The following is a 6,417-nucleotide window of genomic DNA, read 5'->3' on the forward strand; positions in this document are numbered from 1 at the left end:
ATTGATTCAAGGGTTCCTAGGGCAGGTCTCCTGGTGGGTTCTTGTCATGAAGCATCCACGCTTGATATTTGGGACGTGTGAAGGCTAGCCAATCCTGGCTATCCCACGTGCCCAAATTCCACGGTGACAGGTACTCTTCTTTGCCTATACAACCACTTCTTTAGTAAACCTTCCAGATAAGTGCTCGAATGCCCTAACAAACTGGTGAGAACCTCCTTCTATTCTCTGACCATCGTCTTGATTTAGGCATTGGAGAGTTCTCCATCGGAGACACTCTGGTAAGAGGATTTTTTTATTTTTAATATTTCAAGTTGGAGCGCGGTCACCAGAGGGGGGGGGGGTGTAGTTACAACATTGGTGGTGAGTACCGTTGGAGAATTAGGATAGGGTGTGTCCTCTCAAGCCAATCTCAGTATCTAGAGCTAGATGGGGTTCATTCGAGTAGGAGTGATATAGGGTGAGTCCGTGAGGCCACTGGGATTGAGGAGGCTTCGAGATGGATAACTTGTGGATTGGGATGGCTAGGGAGGGTAGCATCCACTTCCTCTCCGAAAGCAAGCTCATATGATGATGAGATGCGGAGTTTTATGAAGGAACGATGCCGAGAGAGAGAGAGCTCATGAGATGCCGCTCGGCCGCCCTCGATGGCCTCACCTTACCTCCCTCGAGCTCACCGGCATTGACCTCCTCGGCCCCCTCTCTGAGGTCTTCACCAGCGTGAGTCATGAAGGTTAGGAAACCAAAAAAAAAAAAAGAGGCTTCCAGCAATTTTTTTTTTCATCCTTCTAACCCTGGTTAATCTTCAAAGCAACAACAACTGAAATGGACTGCATGGCTAATTTTTATTGACTTAGGCTATGGCTGACGTGGTAGATTAAGTCTACCTAATAATTTTATCTTCAAGAGCTGTTTGGAGGCGTGTGGGTCACCCGGAGCGCAGCGCCCACAAGAAAGGAAAAAAGAACCGAGTAGGAAGGCAGATCGGAAGAACGAGCGGAACCTTTCCCCCTGCATTCACGCCGCAGCCGTACCAATGTAGGTCCCGCACGTGTGACTGTGGGCCTAGCGGGTCGTGTCTTTTTTATTTTTATTAACTGGACGGGAGGAGGAGATGCGCAGCACGGCCAAACCAACTTTCGCTGTTCATTCACGTGGCATCCGACACGATCCAACTGTTGCCGCCTGTCTTAACCTTCGATTTGATTCCCATGAATGGGCCTCATTATCCCCACAATTAATGAGAATACCCTCCCACCCACCACTTTCCAGGCTGCCCCTACGCAGCGAGTGATTTTTTTTTTGATGGACCCGACGGATGTACCCTATTCATTTAGTCAGTTTTTTTTCTGATTAGAATGGTTGTACTCATATATATATATATATATATATATATATATATATATATATATATATATATATATATATATATATATATAGATATATATATATATATATATATAGATATATATATACATACAGATATACATATATATATATATATACATATACATATACATATATATATATACATATATATATACATATATATATATATGATGGAATGATTAACTTTAATGAATGATAAATCATACTTGACTCGCTAAATCCATCTGAAACTTCGAAATGCGTGCAATCTGATCCGCAGTCCGTGATCAACAAGAGTTAATTCCGATCTGGACAGTGGTTAGCGAGAGATCTTCTGAAAAGAGAGCTCCTAATGCGTATATTAGAGAAAGGGTCTAACAGGCTATTGATAGCCCTCTCCAGGGACCAAACGCTGTAGGTGGTTACACCCGTACAGAGTCACCCCCCATCAAGGTAACCCTTCACTACTGTGAAATTACCTCAATGCCCTTGTGATTATCAGGATTTACAAGTGACAATTGTCAAGATGTAGGTTCTAATTAAACGGGATCGGGGTTTAATTAAACAGGATTCAACATTCTCCCACTTGGACCATATTGACGCCATTTGTCAATGTGGGCCACAACTTGACGGGATCCCAACATTCTCCCACTTGGACCATATTGACAAGTGAAATATCTTTAGCACTTGAATTTTATCATCTTTATACGCGTATTCTTTCTATTCTGATATCAATTTGGGCAAACTTTATGTTTGACTACTTTGAGAATAATAATATGAACCATGGCGGAAATAACACCTATTTGATTGGCGTATAACCTTCCATGATCACTATATTACTAAACCATCATAACCAAACCCTTATGAATGAACTTCTCATGAAATCCATTCTTTGGTCACAATTTCTGCTACCATAGTATGCATAAACCACATGAATTCATTGAAGTAGAAAAATACAACAAATGTGATTTACAACCATCTAAAATGTGCACAATAATACATCAATTAATTAATACAGAAAGACCCATTTGACCGACATGCTCCTTATGCAATTCCAGGGCTATTGTTTTGGTCAAAGGATCTGCCAACATAAGCACAGTATTGATGTATTAAACTGAAACTTTATGGTCATCACATTTTTCCTTTATAACAAGATATTTCACCTCCATGTGCTTATTTCCATTGGATATCTTGTTATTCTTTATTGAGAAAACTGCTGCTAAATTATCACAATATAACTTTATGGGCCTTGATAAAGTGCTGCTAAACTGTCCACGATCTGTAAGCCCATGATAAAGTTTCTCAACCAAATAGCCCGTGTAACTGCATCATAGCATGCTAATAACTCAGCCTCCATTGTTGAAGCAGCTGTCATCTTTTGCTTCGAACTCTTCCACGAGACTGCACCACCAGCTAGTAGAAAGATATAACCTGATGTTGACTTTCTACTATCTGGACATCCCGCAAAGTCTAAGTCTGAGTATCCAACTATCTCCAAGAGATCGGATTTGTTGTATTTGAATATATGATCTTGAGTCCCTTCAAGATATCTCAATACTTTCTTTGCAGCTCTCCAATGTTCCATTCCTGGATTAGCTTGAAATCTCCCCAGTAATCCCACAACATATGCTATATCAGGTCTGGTATAGACTTGAGCATACATTAAAGTCCCAATTAGTGAAGCATATGGAAATGCTTTCATATGCTCCCTTTCAATTTCATTTCTCGGAGATTGTGATTGGCTCAACTTTCGCCTTTAGTAATAGGCACTGGGCTTGGTTTGGAATTTTTCATACTAAATCTCTCCAGCATTTTCTTAATGTAGGCTTTTTGAGATAGATAAACTTTTTTCTTATATCTATCTCTATGAACCTCAATGCCGATGACATATGAGGCTTCACCCATATCCTTCATATCAAAATTACTGGAGAGAAATTGCTTAGTCTCCCTAAGCAATGCCAAATCACTACTAGTAAGCAAAATGTCATCTACATATAGGACTAAAAAAATAAATCGACTCCCATTGATCTTAAGATAAATACATCTATCAACAACATTCTCTACAAAGCCAAATGTAGAAATGACGTTATTGAACTTAAGATACCACTGTCGGGATGATTGCTTGAGTCCATATATAGACTTATTTAGCTTGCAAACTTTTTGACTCTGATCTTCTGAAACAAAACCTTCAGGTTGTTTCATGTAAACTTCTTCCTCTAAATCTCCATTAAGAAATGCAGTTTTCACATCCATTTGGTGCAGCTCTAAATCAAAATGAGCCACCAAAGCCATAATTATCCTTAAAGAGTCCTTCTTCGAAACAGGAGAGAAGATCTCATGATAATCAATACCCTCCTTTTGACTAAATCCTTTGGCAACAAGTATGGCCTTATGTCGCTCTACTTTGCCCTTGGAGTTTCTTTTGGTTTTAAAAACTTATTTGCAGCGTATTGCAGTAGCTCCTGGAGGTAGTTCAATTAGATTCCAAACATTATTTTTAGCCATAGAATCTATCTCATCTTTCATAGCATCTAACCATTTGGAGGAATTTACTGAATTTATGGCTTGTGAGAAATTTATTGGATCATCTATATTTCCGATATCATAATCGCTTTCTTGAAGGTATATGTTACGGGGGAACTCAGCCACCATGCCCCATGTGACCGGCAGGCACGCCCAAGAAGACTACAGCTACCCCTTGATCCAGTAACCCGACCTCGAGTCGGATATCTTCGGCTTCGCAGCCCGACCCCGAGTCGGCTGCCCCTTGATCCAGCAGTCCGACCCCGAGTCGGATATCTTCGGCTTCGCAGCCCGACCCCGAGTCGGCTGCCCCTTGATACAGCAATCCGACTCCGAGTCGGCAATCTCTCGACAACGACAGGCTGTTCCCCTGAAGCACGCCGCGACCCTCTGCTCCACTACTCCCTGCAACGGTCGTATCCGGCGCTGCTCCACGATCTCCTGTAACAGCCGTACAAAGCGGAGCTCCACTACGCCCTGTCAGACGAATGGAAGCACTTGTGCCACAAGCAATTGAAGAGAAGTCCACCTTCAGGTGCAGAGGGACCTGGATAAACGTTAACTGGGGAGGCCTCTTCCTTACACTCCGAATCAGCTGGTCCAATCAACGTATTTATCTGGTGATATGGTTTCTTTCTTGTATTCTTTCGCTGCTTCCGCAGCTTTTCGCGCTTAAGGCGTTTCGGGTGGAGGGTGCTAGGGCTTTCCATTCCTCGTGAGCCACTTATTTCTCCGAAACAAGAGATCAAAGCGGCCGTACCCAGCGCTGCCCCACGACGCCCTGTAACGGCCATGTCAGTGGCAACTCCATCGTGCCACACGATGACCAACCCCCCAGAAGGACCCCCCAGCCTGGTATATATGCGGCTGGGGGGAGAAGGGGGGAGGTAAGCAAGAACTTCCAGAGCATTCTCCTACTTGCTACTATTATCTCTCCGTCTCCTCCAAACTCCTCTGACTTGATCGTCGGAGGGCCCCCACTACCCCAGTGGTGGTGCGAGGCTTGCTTGCAGGTTTCCCGGTGGAAGGTGGAGCGCAATCAACACCAACCAAGGTAACTTAGACGGAATCCCGTTCACACCGCTGTGCCAATCGTTCTCGGTTTGGACCACCAGCAACAGTATATTATATAATCTGGTGGAATTGGAGATCTCCTTACCCTTGATGACCTTCTTAAAGTTGCTTCTTGATCTACTGGTTCTATAGGTGGAGCAATATTTTCAGTGATAACTGGCACAGATTCAAGTGGAACATTGATAGTAGACTCATCCTTCTCCAAATCATTATCAATGATAGGTGGAGGAATCATTGGCTGCTTATTTGAATCATTGGCTGCGTTCCCGACCGGTCGCCTCGGCTTGCGTCAGCCTTGGCCGACCAACGAGCGGAATTTCCCGAGGCTCGGCCCTCGGATGCCAGGCTAACCCGATGATCATCCCGGGAGCAGACTAGCCTGAAGCCCCGACCGGTCGCCTCGGCTTACGCCAGCCTTGGCCGACCAACGAGCGGAATTTTCCGAGGCTCGGCCCTCGGATGCCAGGCTAACCCGATGATCATCCCGGGAGCAGACTAGCCTGAAGCCCCGACCGGTCGCCTCGGCTTGCGCCAGCCTTGGCCGACCAACGAGCGGAATTTTCCGAGGCTCGGCCCTCGGATGCCAGGCTAACCCGATGATCATCCCGGGAGCAGACTAGCCTGAAGCCCCGACCGGTCGCCTCGGCTTGCGCCAGCCTTGGCCGACCAACGAGCGGAATTTCCCGAGGCTCGGCCCTCGGATGCCAGGCTAACCCGATGATCATCCCGGGAGCAGACTAGCCTGAAGCCCCGACCGGTCACCTCGGCTTGCGCCAGCCTTGGCCGACCAACGAGCGGAATTTCCCGAGGCTCGGCCCTCGGATGCCAGGCTAACCCGATGATCATCCCGGGAGCAGACTAGCCTGAAGCCCCGACCGGTCGCCTCGGCTTGCGCCAGCCTTGGCCGACCAACGAGCGGAATTTTCTGAGGCCTAACCCTCGGATGCCTGGCCTAGCGCCGGAAGAATTCCCTGAGGCCTACCCCTCGGAGGCCTGGCTTAGCGCCGGAAGAATTTCCTGAGGCCTAACCCTCGGATGCCTGGCTTAGTGCCGGAAGAATTTCCTGAGGCCTAACCCTCGGATGCCTGGCTTAGCGCCGGAAGAATTTCCTGAGGCCTAACCCTCGGATGCCTGGCCTAGCGCCGGAAGAATTTCCTGAGGCCTAACCCTCGGATGCCTGGCTTAGTGCCGGAAGAATTTCCTGAGGCCTAACCCTCGGATGCCTGGCTTAGCGCCGGAAGAATTTCCTGAGGCCTAACCCTCGGATGCCTGGCTTAGCGCCGGAAGAATTTCCTGAGGCCTAACCCTCGGATGCCTGGCTTAGCGCCGGAAGAATTTCCTGAGGCCTAACCCTCGGATGCCTGGCTTAGTGCCGGAAGAATTTTCTGAGGCCTAACCCTCGGATGCCTGGCTTAGCGCCGGAAGAATTTCCTGAGGCCTAACCCTCGGATGCCT

The 6,417-nt window shown here is 46.6% G+C and overlaps 1 pseudogene; it reads right to left on the bottom strand.

Moving 5' to 3' along the window:
- Positions 1–2,605: 2,605 nt before the first annotated feature.
- Positions 2,606–3,067, bottom strand: LOC120104897 (secreted RxLR effector protein 161 pseudogene; annotated as a pseudogene).
- Positions 3,068–6,417: the final 3,350 nt, after the last annotated feature.

The sequence above is a fragment of the Phoenix dactylifera genome, chromosome 10, assembly GCF_051530095.1.
Source record: "Phoenix dactylifera cultivar Ajwa chromosome 10, Ajwa_hap1_PhDact_Kaust_v1.1, whole genome shotgun sequence".
Classification (NCBI taxonomy): Eukaryota; Viridiplantae; Streptophyta; class Magnoliopsida; order Arecales; family Arecaceae; genus Phoenix; species Phoenix dactylifera.